The sequence below is a fragment of the Lissotriton helveticus genome, chromosome 5_1 (assembly GCF_964261635.1).
Source record: "Lissotriton helveticus chromosome 5_1, aLisHel1.1, whole genome shotgun sequence".
Taxonomy (NCBI): domain Eukaryota; kingdom Metazoa; phylum Chordata; class Amphibia; order Caudata; family Salamandridae; genus Lissotriton; species Lissotriton helveticus.
The window spans coordinates 1,988,953,360-1,988,971,069 of NC_136065.1; the positions used below are offsets into that span (position 1 = coordinate 1,988,953,360).

The following is a 17,710-nucleotide window of genomic DNA, read 5'->3' on the forward strand; positions in this document are numbered from 1 at the left end:
GCCAGTGAAACACTGTGGGATGCAGCTGCCAATCGCTGTAATCCCTCAGGTGTCTCGAGTTCCAGTCCGCTACCACGTTGGACTGTCCCGGTATGTATTCTGCAATAACCGTGATCTGACGGTTGAGGCAATAATGCCAAAAGTACTTGGCTATTTGCACCAGCATGGACGATCTCGTCCCTCCCAATTTGTTTATATATCGGACCGCTGAGACGTTGTCCATTCTGAGAAGAATGCAACACGACGTCTGCTGCGGGGAGAGGGTTTTGATCGCGAAGGATCCTGCTAGAAGTTCCAAGCAATTTATGTGTAACTCCAGCTCTTGAGGAGACCATCTTCCTCCTTTTGAAACAGTGCCACAGCTTGCTCCCCAGCCCCAATGGCTGGCGTCGGATTCTATAACCACCTCGGGTACGGAACCGAAAATGGCCCTGCCGTTCCACGCCTCTACGTGGTTCAACCACCATTGCATCTCGTCTCTCACCTGCTGTGACAATGGCACCAGGTCTGAGTAAACCAGCCCTCTCTGGAGGTGCTGGATTTTCAATCTCTGCAGCGCCCTGTAGTGAAGGGGCCCTGGGAATATCGCTTGAACGGACAACGCCAATAAACCCACTACTCTGGCGACCGTCCTGAGCGAGACCATCTGTTTGTTGAGAAGAGATAGGATCTCCTTCCTTATGTCTTTCAGTTTCGACTTTGGAAGACCCAACTGTGCCGCCTGTGAACTGATCACAAACCCCAGGAAGTCCGTTGATTGTGACGGAATCAGAGCCGATTTGGTCTGGTTTATTACAAACCCCAGATTCTGAAGTAACGAAATGGTCGTTTGCAGATGTTGCGACACTAGATCCGGGATCTGAGCCATGATCAGAATGTCGCCCAAGTAGATTATCAACCGAATCCCCTGTTCTCGAAGGTGAGCGACCACCGGCTTCATCACCTTGGTGAAGCACCAAGGAGCCGAGGAAAGCCCGAAAGGAAGGGCCGAGTATTCGAACCATCGTCCGTTCCACTGAAACTGAAGGAATCGGCGATGAGGCGGATAGATGGGAATAGACAGATAGGCATCTTTTAGATCCAAACGGACCATCCAGTCGCCTTGCGGCAATAGATCTGCCAAAAGATGGATGCCCTCCATCTTGAAATGGTTGTACACCAGGAAGTAATTGAAGTCCTTCAAATTTAACACAAGTCTGTGACCTCCTCCCTTCTTCTGAACTAGAAAGATATTGCTGCAAAACCCGTGTGGATTGTAATCGCACACCGCTATAGCGCGTTTGTGAAGCAATTCCTCTGTCTCGGACTGGCCCTTTGTCTGGGAGTCTGGTAGAACTCCAGTTGAAAACCTTGAACAGTCTGCAAGACCCACGCATCCTGGGTCAGAAGACCCCAATTGTGAAGGAAATGTCTCGTGCGACTCCCCAATGGAATGTGAAAACAATCGATTGCGCTCACCTGTGGAGTTCTGTGCGTGGAAGCCTGCTCTGTTGCCACCTCCTTGAAATCTGCCTCTGTTGAACCGTCCCCCGTGTGGGATAGAATGTACCGCCTCTGGTCGAGTCCCAGTCACCTCGACCTCTACCGAAATCACCTCTGGGGGGACCTTGGTTGGCGAAGCGGCCTGGCGAGCGCCCCCGACCTCGTCCGGCCCTGTTACAAATTTGTTGATGAAACACACGCTTGATTCCTGTTTGAGCCTTATCTAACGAGGTGAAGGTCCCCACGAATTTGGAGACGTCTTTAACAAAGCGATCTCCAAAGAGATTGCCCTCGGCTAAGGGACCTGGTTCCGCCGCTGCCAATTCAGTCACATTAGAGTCCATTCTCATTAGAAGTCACTTGCGTCGTTCCGTGGACAGCGCGCAATTAGCATTGCCTAATAAACAGTTGGCGCGCTGGGTCCAACCAGCTAAGATATCCGGATCAACTGGAACGTTGGATTCCTTGGCCTGCAGTGCCATCTCGAGGATCTTTGCCAATGGACCTACCACGTCCAGCATTTTATCCCGGCAACCGCGCCAGGCACGGTCGATGCCCTTTTTAGGATCCTTTGCAAATTTTTTCAAAAAGGTTAACAGACTAACATCTATTTCGGGAGTTTCCGCCACCTTATGGGCGAGATCGGGCCGAGGGCATTCAGATCTCAGGCGATTACGGACCTCTTTATCAAACCCTTTTCTAAGGTTTTCCTGCAGGTATTCCGCCACAGCCGTGGCCGGGACCCAATCCGAAGATCTAGGGTGAACGATCTCTGTAGGGTTGAATGTAAAGGGGGTATTAGGGGGAGGGACCGAGGCCGAAGAGGCGCATTTCTTTGCCTTCTTCTTCGGGGGTGGTTCCTCGTCCCTGTCCGTGGTGTCGGTACCTGTGGTAGTAGTAGTGTCTGTGTCCACATAGTGCTGCTTGCTCTTGGCTTTGCCACTGGTAGAGTAGCCACGATTTTGCCCAGATGCCGCCGGTAGGGAACTTAACGCATCCGTGTGTGGCCATTGGTCAGTGCTGCCTGCCTCCTGAGCTGGTGGAGCCTTTTTCGTGGACTTGTCTTTAGTAAAGCCATGACGTTTTGCAAAGTTCTCTAATTGTTTGGTAATAGGCTTAAGTGCTGCCGCCAATGCTTGTTGCACAGTAGAAGGCACTGTGCTCTCTACTGCCTTGTTGACCGAGGCTTGAACCGAAGCGTCCAAGGCCTCAACAATTTTATCCTCCACTGCAGCAGCAGGCTGCTCCTCATAGGTTTCTTCCCCTGCCTCCTCGTCAAAATACACCCACTCTTCCATAGCTACAACACACAGTGGGGTAGAGTAATAATAGGGATCTGAGGTAGGCACAAGAGGAGTAATAAGGGGGGGGTCAGCCCCACCGCACACAGGAATTCACCAGAGTTTAGTACCAAACCCCCTCAGCAAAGCTGTATAGAGATTATTGCAGCCCACAGGGCGTCAGAGCCGAGAAATTACTATATGGAGCGTGTGCTCACTCCTTAAAAGATAAACTATTAATTGCAGCCAGTCAGGCGTCTTCCTCCACCAGCTCACTCGAAAACGCGGTGTTAATCAGTGGAAAAACGGCCCAAAACGTGTGTAGCCCAAGTCGAGCCCAAAATGCTACCAAAATATAGCCCAATGGACGTGACTGGTGCTACACGCGTTTGCCGAGTGGTTGTCGGCTCTCTCTCGGCGTTCGGGCAATTAGGGGAGACCTGCGCCTTCCTGCGACCGTCAGAAGCGTCGGCCCAGGAGTGTAAAACTCGCAGAGCGGGTCGGTACTTCAAACGCCGAAGCGCGAGGGCAAGGAGCGATGCTCCGATCACGAGCGCTGAAGCTCTCTTCACACGGCCGCCGCCGCAGACCCACTGAGAGGCCCCAGAGCGTGGGAACACGGCGTCTAAGCAAACAACAATTTGGCAAAAACGGCAAATATACAACTCGTGCTGCAAACACTACCGCAGTCAGGTAACATCAATAAGCTGAAATATTTAAACCAAAGCGAGACGCTATATAAGCAAATCAGTCAAACGCTATGTAATAGAATAAGGAGCATAGCACTTATCTCTTGCTGTGTGAGCAGCAAAGAAAGAGGAAGCTGGGACTGTTACCAGGGCTCTTGTAGGGCTAAAGGAGGCGTGGCTTGGGCCAAGCATCATGGTTAATGTAGTTTAAATGTATTAAACTGTGTGTTTATTGGCTGCTGTGAGTTTACAGTAAAAGAAAGAGAAGCATAATCTGAAGCCTCCGGTCCTGTAATAGAATCTGTACTTTTAACTGCTTATGCTCTGGCGATTCGCCTGTAGAAAACGGCCTCATTGTTCCCCCACTTAGAAATAGCGACAAAGATCGTCATATTGCTACGGCTGTTTTTATTAAACACAGAAGTGAAAAGTCCAACTCCATTATGTTAATTTATAAAATCACGTGGCCAAGTGGTGGAGTAATTACTACAATAACTCAATTGTTTTTTGTGAGGGAAATGTTCAGTTAAAAGGAAGCCTAGTGGTGTGACAGGATTGAGTTCCTGAGCAGAGGCGGGCAAGTATCAAATTAAACAAAAGAAAGGCTTGAGATGCTGCACTAATTAAGCCAAAAAAACACACCCACTTAAAGGAAGTGACCCCTGAGTCAGCGATGGGCCGCAAGCGTTAATAAAGAAAAAGTTCTCCCAAACAGGAGATAAAGAGGGCAAGCGTAAGTGCACTGTACTGGTGCTCCTCAGCCTTGAAAGGAAGTGAGGTATCAGCTGCTGAACGAGACAGAAGGCTGCAAAGAGGAGTGACGCTGGAATGCACCAACAGTAGGCAGGAGGTGGGATTAGAGTGGTTTTATAGATGTCAGCTCTTGCAGACAGTGCATGCATGTACAGGCTCGACCTAAACATCATTCATGGTTTGGGGGGGAGGGCGGAAACCCCCCATAAAGCCCTGTTACTTCAGCGCCTGCTGCACCATTGATAGCTACAACCCTGTTCCCTGCCACAGAACACACACAACAGCAGAAGTTCAAATGGTCCTCACATGCAGACAAGAGGAGTGGTGTGGGCAGCAGCGGCGCGGACTGAATTCGTTACTCCACCTCTCATTACAGAACAATAGAGGGCCTTGATTTCTGTAGCATGCATTACATTACAAAAAGATTACACAGACTATTTTACCCTGCATCAGATAACAGAAATAACTAAAATGGATGTCTTTATCCTTCAAGAGATTATAGAATCAGATTAAATGTATTTGTTTACCCTGCATCAGAGTGCAGAAACCGAATAAAATCGTTATCCTGGATCACATACGTTACCTTCATATGATTCAGATTACAGGTTACTTCTCCTGTATCAAATTACAGGAGAATAGAAGCATTATATTACCCTGCATCAAATAACTGAATCCGAATGTGCATATTACTTTAACCTACATTTGATCAAATGAATAATGACTTTAACGTATTTTATGGTACTGAAGGGCATTACAATGATTCTTTTTTACAGCAAGACATCACATAAGATAACTCTGTTTATATTACCCTTCCTTGGATAACAGATGAATATAAGAATTAATTTACGATGCATAAAACAAAAGATTAAATTGATTATTTTCCCATGAATCAAATTACAGACGCTGACTACTCTCGTTACTCATTCGTGTTAGATTACAAATGATTACACTAATTGTGTTAGCATATATTAAATTACAGGCGGAAATTACATGGGTTACTTTTCCCTGCATCAAATTACAGAAAGAAATGAAAAGGGTTAGCCTTCATAACATTACTAGAGTATACAAAAAAGTAATGGATGGAATGCTTGAAATAATTTTAGCCACTGGTAATCACTTGGGCAGCAGCCCAGTCCAGCGTTATTTTGCCCGGCATGCCACCTCAGTGTGGACCCAGCTGTATGCAAACTAGTCTTGACCCTGCCCCAGTATAATCCAAAGTGGCATGAAGGATGGTGGGTTGGGATGCTGCCCGAGCGACTGCCGGTGGTTGGATTTATAGCAAGCGCTCTCCCATCACTTGCTGTGTGTTTGATTCATCGGATCACAGCAGCAGAATAGCTGGGTTAGTTGCACTGCTAGAGGCCTCCAAGGGATTACTCTGTCCTTTGTCATATTGCAAACATTACTTGGATTACTGAACCATGTATCAGATTAATAACAAGTGCACTGACTACGTCTCCTACTTCTTCTAGGCCGGTTTTGTGAACAGGAAGGTTAGGCCCGTCGAGGGCTCTTGTCTGTCCTTCCCACCCACAGCAGAGGTCCTCCTCTTTCTTACATACATGAAAGGACATTTTAGGGCACCGTGAAGAGGTGAGAAGTGGATGGTGGCACCTATCTGCTGTCACCAGTGCCCCCTTCAAGACATTGGCGTAGCTAGTTTACTATGGACCCTAGTGCAAAGAAGTAAACGCCCCTCCCCTCCTTGAACTGTGAAGAAAGCAATATTCGAAGTTTAGTGCGCCCCTCGGGCCTATGATCTCCGGTGCCACTGCCCCTGCTGAAACAATAGAAGCTAAGCCCTTGCCAACAGGAGCACTAGAAAACCAAGACGTGTTGCCATGCACAAACCGCACGAAAGTAAGTTGAAAGAGCCTGTCATCGGGTCTGATAAGGAAGTAAGGGTTTGATTGTGTGCAGAACCCATATAGGAATGGCGTTCTGCCCCCATGTAGACACCCAAACCGTGCGGGTGCGGGACCGAGTGGCGTGCTGACATTAGCATCACAGCTAGGCTGGTTCTGCCTTTCATCTTCAGAAGTTCAAACAAAAGAGCACCGAAAATAAAGATCTAGAAAAGAGTGGATGGAGCCCGCAAGCAGCAGAGAGGAAGAGCAGTGGGCGCGGAACCCACTCAGCTATTCGCTTAGGTCGTGGAGCTGAGCACCGTGCTTCCTGTCGCCGCGGCTCGGTCTTCTGTTGGGGAATAATGTCTTCTGTCCATTTAGGCAGGTCACCAGGCAGACAAACACGCGCCCCTTCAGTCTGTGGTAGGTGTCACCAGGCAGCTCCTTTACACGGCATTTAAAAAAATCACGACGTTCATATATCAAAGACGGACACTCGGAGACATTTCGTTGAACATTATTATGTTTTTTAATATCGCGATCTTGCTAGTTTCTTATTTTCCCCAGGATATAAAAATCTCCCGATGCGACCCAGGTGGGACTTGAACCCACAATCCCCAGCTCCGGAGGCTGATGCCTTATCCATTAGGCCACTGGGCCAGCTGAGAGAAACGTTTGATACAGGAAGTCTCATGGCTACTCAGCGCGCGCCCACTCGCACTGAACGGAAGCTGAGGAGGATCAGATGGAACCGAGGGCTCCCCGCGGGTGACCCCAGCGAGATGAGGGGGAACCGCCGAGATCCCTAACCCGACGCATGGGCTTCGGACTCAGAGGGGCCGTGGCGGCTGCCGAACACGCCACCCGTTCGCCTCCCGTACCTAACGTGGTCTGGAGGACTAGAGGACACGCCGGCTCTCCCCTTCCTTCAGAGGTACCCTCCTATCCCACGCACACTCGAGAGGAGCAGAGCAATCAAAGTTACTCTGATCTACTGACTAGTTATGCAATTTTCACTTTCTAATTCACTGTTCTGACGTACATGGAGAACTACAGATCCCAGGGTGCTCTTCGGCAGGTATTAGCTATACCTGGAGTGAATCCGCAAGGCGCATGCGTTCTACGGAATGAAAAATCACGCTTCACGAATGGAATACGAGGTGACGCGCACGAGCTCGTGGCAAGGGTTCTGAGTAAGCATAACAGTGCATTGTGGAAGTTGTAGTCTTGTTTCTCTTCAATTAAACTAATTTGCGTAAACACACTTAAAAAAATAGACCGGTGTGTAAAAATAAAAGACAGAGTTGGAAAATGTGTTCTACTGTAATGGAGTTGCCTGGCCACCTTGTGCAAAGAACCTCTTTATTTGGAGGGTGGCAGGTAGGGTGAGTGAGGGGGGCAGAGTAGGTTGTATATTTTGGAAAGGTAGGGGTGGCATATGGGATCGCTTAGAGAGATCTGAAGTTTCCCAGGTCCATGTATTAGTAGGTCTTCCATGCCACGTTTTTTAGGTCTCGCCTGTCGATGCGCATGCGCATCGAGCAAGCGAGACTATAGGGGCTCATCTACTCTTTATCTAACTTGCAAGGAATCGTGGCGATTCCTTGCAGTGCCCGTGACTTTTAAGCTCAATGCGCATGTGCATTGAGCTTAAAAGCGCGTGCACAGCCGCCCGCATTCCTCCGACACCTTTGAAGTGAAGCTTAGCTTCACTTCAAAGGCCCGGCTTCTTCACACCCACATGCCGCTCTGCCCCGCTCCGCCCCCTCCCCTGAGTCATCCTGCCTGCCCCTTCCCGCCGTGTCGCATTTCTCCTCCCCCCTCCCCTCTCTTCCCTCCAGCTGTATTTAATTACGCAGTTTTTTAAAAAGAAATCAATACTTTTAGTTTCAGCCTGTTAAAGGCACTAGGCTGGATGTCTCCGAGTCAATTGAATTTCATGTGAGTTTGTGAGGGATATAAGGTTTCAGCGCTCTCGCTGTCTAAAGCCTTCCAACACTTTAGAAGCCAATCTTCTGGGCTGCCATGAATCTTTGCAGCTGACACCCATAAGAGGCAATTGTCTATTATTTCAGTAATAGCTTGTAAAAACACATTTTAAAACATAGTCCTTCTGACGTTTGCTAGCACAGCTCTTAGGAGAGTGTGAAAGTGGTACCGACTAATGAACTGCATTCAATTACTAGAAGCAGAAACGTGCATCGCTCGGGACTTAAGTGCTGCTGCAAACAAAATGCACTCTTCTTTGCGCTACCTTTCAAGGGAAAAATAACGTTAGGTTCCTTCCTAGTGCGCGAATGTAAGTACAGTTTATTTAACGATCACCAGCATTAAACAATAAAATACATTAGCATCATTCAGAGCTCTTTTCTCCTTGTAAAAATGTAACTGCCGACTACAACATTCCCATAACAAAGAAGTTATATGAAAAGAAATTCTGATCATGTGCTGAAATGCTGACAGCCGCCAGAGACTACTACATGTCATTATTTTCAATGAGAAAAAACACTTCCTGATTAATGTAAATTGTATGTGAATCTGCGTTCACACATCTCAAAGTGCAAGGCAGTGAGGATCGGTGATATGGAAGGCATATTAGTTATGGGCGCGTGCCGCCCGGTCTCTGAAGCTATGGTGAAGATGAGGACAGGGTTGCATGCCCATCCCTGTCCGCCCGGGAAACTGTTGAGTCTTAATTTGCTGGTCCGAATGCACACAGCCCTGGCACCACTGAACACTAAACCGTACTCCTGTCCGAGACCATGATATGTCCCCGCAGATCTCTCCCAGGCTTCCCAGACCGGCAGCGGGTGTCTCCAGGTTACATCTGTGCATATGAGACCTACAGCTCACAACACCATCTGAACCGTTCATTCTTCAGAGGTCGATATAATCAATACCGTTAAATTTGGTAATATCAATGCCGTGGTTTACAGCACATAGAAAGGGACAAACTATGATAGCTAGCGCTGTATGTATTATAATGTGTGCATTTCAACAGAGGTTTTGAAAACAGAGTATGTGAAGTCACGTGTCTAATATCCACATCCTACTTACGGTTTTAAAAAACACCGTCCTGACAGTCACCCAGTTTCCAAGCGCTGTGGGCGCTACTAATCCTAGTTTCAGATTTTACGGTGTTTATGCAGGGAATCCCAGCTCCGCCGCTGGGGCACGTTGTGTGATCCTGTACGACAGTTTCCTTGTCGTAGAAACCCAAATAGTCAAATGGGTTAAGTGCTATTTAAAGACGGGGCCATTCGTTGACATTTCCACCCCCAGCCCAGTGTATCTGTACTGAATATATATCCAGCATTTCAGACTGCATTTCAGAGCTTTTAGAAATGTTTATGGCTTTTTTTCTTTGTAATTCTTTAGCATTGCCTACAGGAAACAAAAATGCTAAAGATTTAAAAAAAAAACCCATAAACAATTCTAAAAGCACTAACTCTAATGCTGCGAGACCTATTGCATTTCCAATGCTTGTTTTATTTGCAGCGTTTTACATGCCTTCCTTCACTTACATTTGAGTAAACAAGTGACCTTAATTTCTACAAGCCCGAAAATGCCTCACAAAAGAGCCAAATTCAGACTGGCGAGCTCCTCACACTTGGATCTGGGACACGCCAGAGCTCTGGGCATAAGCTTCTTCTTGGCATAACAGAATCTACTTGTGTGATCAGACTGGCAGAGGGAGCAAGGTTGGAAGACCCTTCTGGACTTTGTCTGTACATATCATTGTTATCAGGTAAGCTATGTCCTTGTGACATGGAGTCATCTGGTCATCCTGGCCAGAGGCTTTTGAATGTGGCAGTGAGGTCGAAGGCGAAGATGCCAGCAGAGGGCGTGTCTTTTGGAAACCTGAAATAGGTAGATGTATGCATGGTTGGATGTCGTGTTGCATGAACCCTGGCACTTCTTTTTAAATGGATGTGTTCCTGTGATCATGAAAATGCCTTCTCTAAAAGTGAAAGAGCGCCAATGCCTGAAGAGTCTGGCCCATTGGCCCATGCTGTATGTGAGGGGAGGAAGCAAAATATGAAAGGCAGCTGGACTTACCAATGGAGAAGAGGGCTGACCCAAAGCCAGCAAGTACGTATGTGTATTAAAAAAACCCGAAATCTGGCCTACTGGCAGCTTTAGCTGTCTCGTCAGCCAAATGCAATACAAAATCACTATTAAAAACTCTCACCTGTATGCCTAGTGGCTTTGTGTCATTTGTGACGCCTTCAACCAGTTCCAACAGCACTTTGCACAGGTTGAATCTGAAAAGGGAAACTACACTTCCCAGAATACTGTCTGCTATGTGCTAACAAGGCAGGACTGGCTGAATAAGAGGTCAATACGCACCCCTGCTTCAGGCCATTGTTAGTAAATATCTTTTTTGACGAGGACACATTGTAGTCCAGTTTAAGTTGCACCGAGGTGCCCATTCACAGGGGCTGACTAGCTCCAAGTAAAGCATGTGATGTGTCCCAAGATGAAAGCTTTTGCCATAAGAACAACAGGTCAACCTCATCAAAAGCTGCTTTAAAATCAACAAAACAAATTTAAAGTAGCATATTTGGGATGAGAATGGAACTAGGAATTGGCACTGTAGTGACAAGGGGATTGTCACTGGTGCCACAACGAGTCTCAAAGTGAATTGGGCTCCAGGGTGAAAGCTCTGTTTCATGGCCCCATTACCATGAGGTCCAGTAGTAAGATACAGGCATAACCCTTGGGCTCAACAACAATCAAGCTATTAGCCTGTAGCTGGAGGTATGAGGGGTGACTCTGTGTACATCAAAGGATTTAAAATGGAGCTATGCCAAGTATCTGGGATGGCAGAGTGATAGACACAGTATTGTTAGAGCAGGCAATTCTTTCTGTTTACTATGTGGGATCCTTGATGGCTGCCAGAGTTCCAGCTGAACTTGCAGCAAGCCACTACTGAGTGGTCAGTGCAATGTGATGACATACAGTTGAGAGGGGGGTTGTCACATACAATCGTTTAATGTCTGTTCCCCACATTTGACGTGTGACCCAGTTCCTTTCTGCCTTCCGAGGGGTCCCTTTAATTTCGTGAAATAGTCAGAGTTGCTTAATGTGTTGTTCCCACATTTCAGGCATGATACTGCTACCATACCCTAATTTACTGTTATAGTCCCAAAACCTGTAGGAATCACTTAAGGAACACCTTGATAAATATTTTTGCACTGGTAGTTAATAAACTCCCATTTTCCCTCTAAACTACAGACTTATATTACTTCCTAGCCTTCCTGATCTTTTCCCACATTAATTTGTTGCTAGAACTTATACTCATTTACTTTATAAATCTGTTTAAGAATCTCTTCTCAGTTCTTAAAGATGGAGCATGCCGGGGCACTTCTGCTGATTGTTACAACATAGGACAGAGGGTTTTAAAAAAATTAGATTAGAGAATTCTCATTATATCTGTCACCAGATGTTCCCAGAGTTGTGTGATCCAAAGGTCCAGAGTAAATCTTTGACTTAACTGTTGTCCCAAACACAACTCCTTTCAATTCTTACACCAATTCATGTTGTTATTATAAACACCACAGAACAAATGAAAAATGTACTAAGTTGCTTGTTAAATTAGTTTTCTAAAGCAGTATTGCTTCTGGCAAGAACCATTTGGTAGCATTGATGACAAAGTTGGTGGGAAGTACTCAAAATGATGAGGCCCTTCTAAACATTGCGATCGCGTGTCTGTTACTGCAAGAATCCTATGTGGCAACGCAGATTCAGGACCTGGTGGGTTCGAGCTGTCCCATTGATCCCATTAAGGTTTGTGTTGCTTCTGGGATCCTTTGTGAATCTATAAACAGCTGAACTCTTCTCCATGTGAATCAGGCACCATATATTTCGTACAGGTCCCTCTCTCCCTCACCAGTTAGGTAAACTGTGCAAAGAACTGAAAGGAGAAAACATCGAGGGTGAGCATAATAGAAAATGTGTTCCAATTATAGCTCATGCTTGTTACTTATTCTTGAAAAATGGAAAATAGCTATTACCATGTATTTCTGAATTTCTCTGGGGTGTCTTCAAAGATTTTTCCAATCTGCTTTTATAACAAACAACATGCAAGCTAGTACTGATGAAAAAACAAAGAACAGCTAATGGAGAGCGGAAGAGTAACGGGAGGGAAAAGAGATAGAGGGGTGTAGCTGTGCCTACAGAAAAAGTGATGTTGGCTTGTAGGCGCTGTCTCACAATCATTTCTTGCGCTGGATCATTATTTGAACAGGTGAGGTTTCTTTAAGAACTGAAGTGTAGGAAAGTAGTATCTGCTTTTATGGTTACCACCACTTTTTGCCTGGTGCTATGCTGTTCTGACTAGTCTGACTGGGATCCTGCTAATCAGGAGGCCAGTCTCTGTGCTTTCTCCCTTAAATTGGTTATGGTGAGTACCTAGGTACACCCCAGACTGGCTTCTGGTGTACACCTACAAGTCCCTAGTATATGAATGAATGAATGAAACACATTTATGGAGCACATCACTGCTCCGCAAGAGTGTCTCTGCGCTAATGGTCTCAAACTAACAGACCTGACACACACACCTAGCACTGAAAGAGACAGGTTTTGAGAAGCATTTTAAAAACCGTCAGGTCAGCCGTAGATCTGAGAGATACCAGGAGTTGGTTCCACACTTGAGCTTCCAGAAGACTGAAAGATCTGTCCCAAGGCAAATTCTGGGGATGCAGGCCAGGCCCATGGAGGATGACCTCAGGGATCTAGCAGGCAAGTAGCGGCTGACTCTTGCCCTGAGGTAGACTGTGCCCTTATCATGAGAGCTTTGAAGAACAATACCAGGGCCTTAAACCTGATCCTTTTACTCATATGAAGCTGGTGTGATGCCTTAAGATGTGTGGTCATTTAGGTTCTGGGCTTAAGCCTAAGGATCAGTCTAACCGCGGCATTTTGAATCACTTGAAGGTGCTGGAGTAGATAGCCTGGAAGGCCCAGGTACAGGATGTTAGCGTAGTCCAGTGTGGAAGTAACCAGAGCCTAGGCCATGGTTTTACTGGTGTTGAGTGAGAGAAGAGGAAGAAACTTTCTCAAAATACAGAGCATACCAAAGCAAATACTCACTACAGACTGGACTTGGGGTCTCACAGAAAGAGTTCTCTCAATGTAGATGCAGAGATTCTTTACCGTGGATTGGGCTGAGAGGGGTGGAGTTATGTCATCCGGCCACCATTGTCTCCAGTCCATAACGGATGGAGAGCTAAAAAAGACAATTTCCAATTTCACGGAATTACATTTAAGTTGGTTCCTATTGAGCCAGGTAAACACCTTAGTGAGGCATGATCTGATCTACCTGAATTACCTAGAGACACGCCACAAACAATATCACAAACAATGGATTTAATACCGATCTTCAATCTTTCTAAATACCGTCTGGAAACATCAGATATATCTCTGTTAACAAAAGGACTCACTTTTGTTCCCCATACAAATGTAGATACATTTGAACTTTTACAGGACCTACACTCTTTCTTTAGGAAGATAAGACTTCAAAAATTCTTCCAAGATAAATCTGACAATGATGCAGACATGGGAAGTAATAACATTGTAGCCTTACCCTCCACCTTCACCCCCAATTTGGATCAATTAGGCCCAGAAATGGCTATTTTTGAAAAAGTGGTTGTAACTAAGTTGGAACAAACTCTCAGATATATTCCAAAACCTAGGTACAATATATCTAAAAATGAGTACGATTCTCTAAACAACTTAAAAAACAACAAATCTGTCGTAATAAAGAGTAGCGACAAAGGAGGGGGTATTGTTCTTATAGATTCAACACAGTATGAAACCAACATGCTAAAGATGTTGAATGACCCCCGGTTCTATAAGAAAGTAACTAGCAACCCTACTATGAGAGTAATTACCAACATTCAAAAAATCACCACTAAGGCCCTAGAGGATAATATTATAAATAAGAAAGAGTATGAGTTTCTCAATACATCACAAAAAAAGATAGCATGTATCTACGGGATGCCCAAAATGCATAAGGACCAATTAGATCCACCCTATCGTCCGATAGTCTCCACCATAGGCACCCCGACTGAGGCAGTTTCAAAGTATCTAGATAACATTCTGAGACCATATGTACAATTGTCTCCATCGTACATTAAAGACACTGGAGCAATCATCAGTAAGATAGAGCATCTTCCCTTCAACACTGATAGTGACCTTTTAGTCACTCTTGATGTTGAGGCTCTGTATAGTAACATCCCCCAGACAGAGGCTGTGGAGGCCACTATGTGGTTCATCGATCTCCATAGTATCCCATGTAACAAACAGTTTATGTGTGACTGTCTCAACCTTGTATTGAGGGAAAATGTTTTCCAGTTCGGTGACCACATGTACCAGCAAACCAAGGGCGTGAGCATGGGGGCAGCCATGGCTCCGTCCATAGCAAATATATATATGGCCCTTTTTGAGGCTCACCATATATTCAATGAAATGGCCCCCTTCTACGAGTCTGTTTCCCATTGGTACCGGTTTATAGATGATATCTTTTTCATCTGGACCGATGGGGAACAGACTCTACGAGAATTCCTCCATTGGATCAACATGGCTGATAGCAACCTTCGGTTCACTTCACATGTACATGGATCCCAGGTGGAATTTCTGGACATATACATTAAAAATCAGTCCAATAAATTGGAGGTGGATCTATTTACGAAACCCACCGCGCGGAATACCCTCCTTCACTTTTCCAGTTATCATCCCAGGTGTCAGAAAGATGGAATCCCTTTTTCCCAATTCCTGCGTGTAAGGAGAAATTGCACAAACATTAAAGATTATGACCAACAATCCGTAAAAATGAAACAGAAGTTCATAGATAGGGGCTATCCACGTCGTTTGGTGCGTGAAGCATACAAGAGAGCCCGGTTCTATAACCGAGAGAGTCTTCTCAAGCAGAATAAACCAACTCAAGAACCTAAGCTGGTGTGCATCACTAAGCACTCCACACTGAATGCTACTATCAGACAAACCATCAATGCTAATTGGCACCTGTTGAATACAGACCCAACTAAACCTAAACTTGCCAAACCGATGTATGCCCATCGGCGAAACAAGAATCTGAAAGATCTGATAGTCAGATCACGTTTTGATAGCCCAACGGCAAGAATTCCCTTCATACAGAAGTCCATAACAGGGACTGATGCCTTTAAAGGTACGTCTCGATGTGGTTCGTGTCTGTCATGCGATGGAATCATTCCAGGAGATACCCTAATACATAATGACTATAAAATAACAGCAAAGGAACTTTGGACCTGCAAGACAAGCAATGTTGTCTATTTGATCTTATGCCCGTGCAACAAGGGGTATGTTGGTGAAACTGCCCGCATGATCAGAACACGCCTGACGGAACATAGATCTGCGATCAAGACAAAGAAATTAACATCCCCCTTAGTGAGTCACTATATAGAATATCACCATGCCCCAACTGACATCAGATGGCGCATTCTTGAGAAAATACATCTATCCGAGGATGCAGGTGGTGAGAAAATAAGAAAGAAGAAAGAAGTCTTCTGGATTTTTTCACTTAAAACATTTTCGCAAGGCCTGAACAATGATTTGCCCTGGTCGAATGCCATTCTTTAATAGAATAAGCAGTCCAACTATGGGTGAATGAGGTGTCCATAAGCCTCAATACTGTTTCAGATACACGCTCTAGGACACCCATGAGATATCGTTGTCTCAATCCATGCTGGATTTATAGATGAAGTGTGTTCCTCTCTGGGAAACCCCCCCCCCCCCCCCCCCCTCCTTCCGGGTCGTTTTTCCCCTCTCTCTCTCATTTGGGGGTAAAGGGGATAGAAATCATGGAACGGCTAGATAAAGATCGTTATACCTGCCCCAATAGAAAATGAATGACAAACACACATTTGTGTTGCATCGCCTTGCCAGGAGTCTAGGGCAGAAGATAGAGGTAGCCGCATAAAAAGCGCCATATCTCTTTAAATAAAATGGGCTGCATCGCCTTGCCAGGAGTCTAGGGCAGAAGATAGAGGTAGCCGCATAAAAAGCGCCATATCCCTTTAAATAAAATGGGCTGCATCAACCAATAGCCAGTCCGTTTATATAAAAGGCCCGCGGAGTCACGTATTCGAATTCTGACCGACCGAAGCAAGACAACTTTCGTGACATACAGCCCGGGGACAACGGTAAGAATAGATAGGCGTTAGGGACACTTGTGACTATGGTGTGCACACGGGTTGTGAACTCCCTTTGGGTAACGCCCGTCTTTTTTTGCCTTTTAGTGCAGACCTTCGGCACCACGAACTACAGATACTCCGTACCGCTCCATTTAATCAAGCACATCTTTGCGTGTACATCGGTAAGATTTATCTGCGCTGTTTCGATGCCCGGCTATTTTAGAGAGATAGTCTAGAGACACAAATGTTTTTTAATTCAGGACTCCGTTTTTTCAGCTGACGGTTTCCCGTTGGAGCAGCCTTCACCTTACCCGCCGCCTAACGGACAATTTGTATATTGTCAAGTCTGGCCGTCTATTTGTTTATCCAGACGCCATACTTAACCCTTTGAGTAGGAGATGTGTCTTGGGGCCAAGTCGGTAAGAACCGCTTTGTTTTTCGATTTGAGAGAACCAATAGATGTATAGACCATTTATCTGAAATTAGGACTCCACTCTTACAGCTACTGGGGTCCGCATAGAGCGTTGTTTATTGAATGCGCTACCGAACGGAGGAACTGTATCCTGTGAGGTCGAGCTGTCCCCCCACTGTTCCACACGTCCAACCAAAACCTTTCAGTAAGTGTGACTCCATGTAGTTAGGTCGGCAATACCGCTAGGTCTCCCAACCTGACTAAAAAGGAAAAGTAATCACACCTACAACATCTAAAAATTGCTTTCTATTTTAGGGTCGGCAATACTAGCGTTTTACAGCGTCCCCAGTCTCTTGGTGTCATACAGTGGAGAAAAAATATATTTTAATATCATCATACGAACAGATACTATCATTTACGAGGTAACATATATTAGTGTTAAAGATGTTATACAAATATAATGACCTGACTAAACTTTATTAATCTATATGATACCACTTGTTTTTCAAAAATATTCCAGATATTAAGTGCCTTTTCATCGGCAGATTGGGGAACGTCGGTGTGTAACTCGCCCTTAGAAAATCCTATTCAAAAAAAATCAACGCCATTTTTTGAAACACACTATAAGGTGAGACAGATTTAGTAAATAATTGCTTAAGATAGGGAAGGGATAGACTATTACAATGTATGTCTACAATTGAAATATCTGTCCCTCAGATAGGAACCAGTTAAGGCCAACATGTGTGAATTAATTGATACATGTAGAAACTGGCATACAGGTATAAGCTAGTTCTCATGTTTTAAACTTCTTTGGAACATATAACCACTAATGAATTAGTAGCCACTCATTGTAGGGCCTCGTTGGATAACCTTTCCTGCGGGGTAGTGAAGTGAGTGCACAGTTGAATAGTACGACGGCTTGCTCTGCATAGTACTAAATCTACTACTGTGCAGACCTACACGGGATTGGGCTTTACCTATATTTAGTTTTGTGTATATATATACAGCACAGTATATACTTATGCCAACTTGACAAGACAAAGAATATGTCTTTAAATTATTAATGTTC

At 45.3% G+C, this 17,710-nt stretch overlaps 1 non-coding gene across 1 annotated transcript; it reads right to left on the reverse strand.

The window, feature by feature from the left end:
* Positions 1-6,641: 6,641 nt before the first annotated feature.
* Positions 6,642-6,714, reverse strand: TRNAR-CCG (transfer RNA arginine (anticodon CCG)). The gene has a single exon. It is a non-coding gene; the product is annotated as a tRNA-Arg (tRNA).
* Between the last annotated feature and the right edge of the window lie 10,996 nt (positions 6,715-17,710).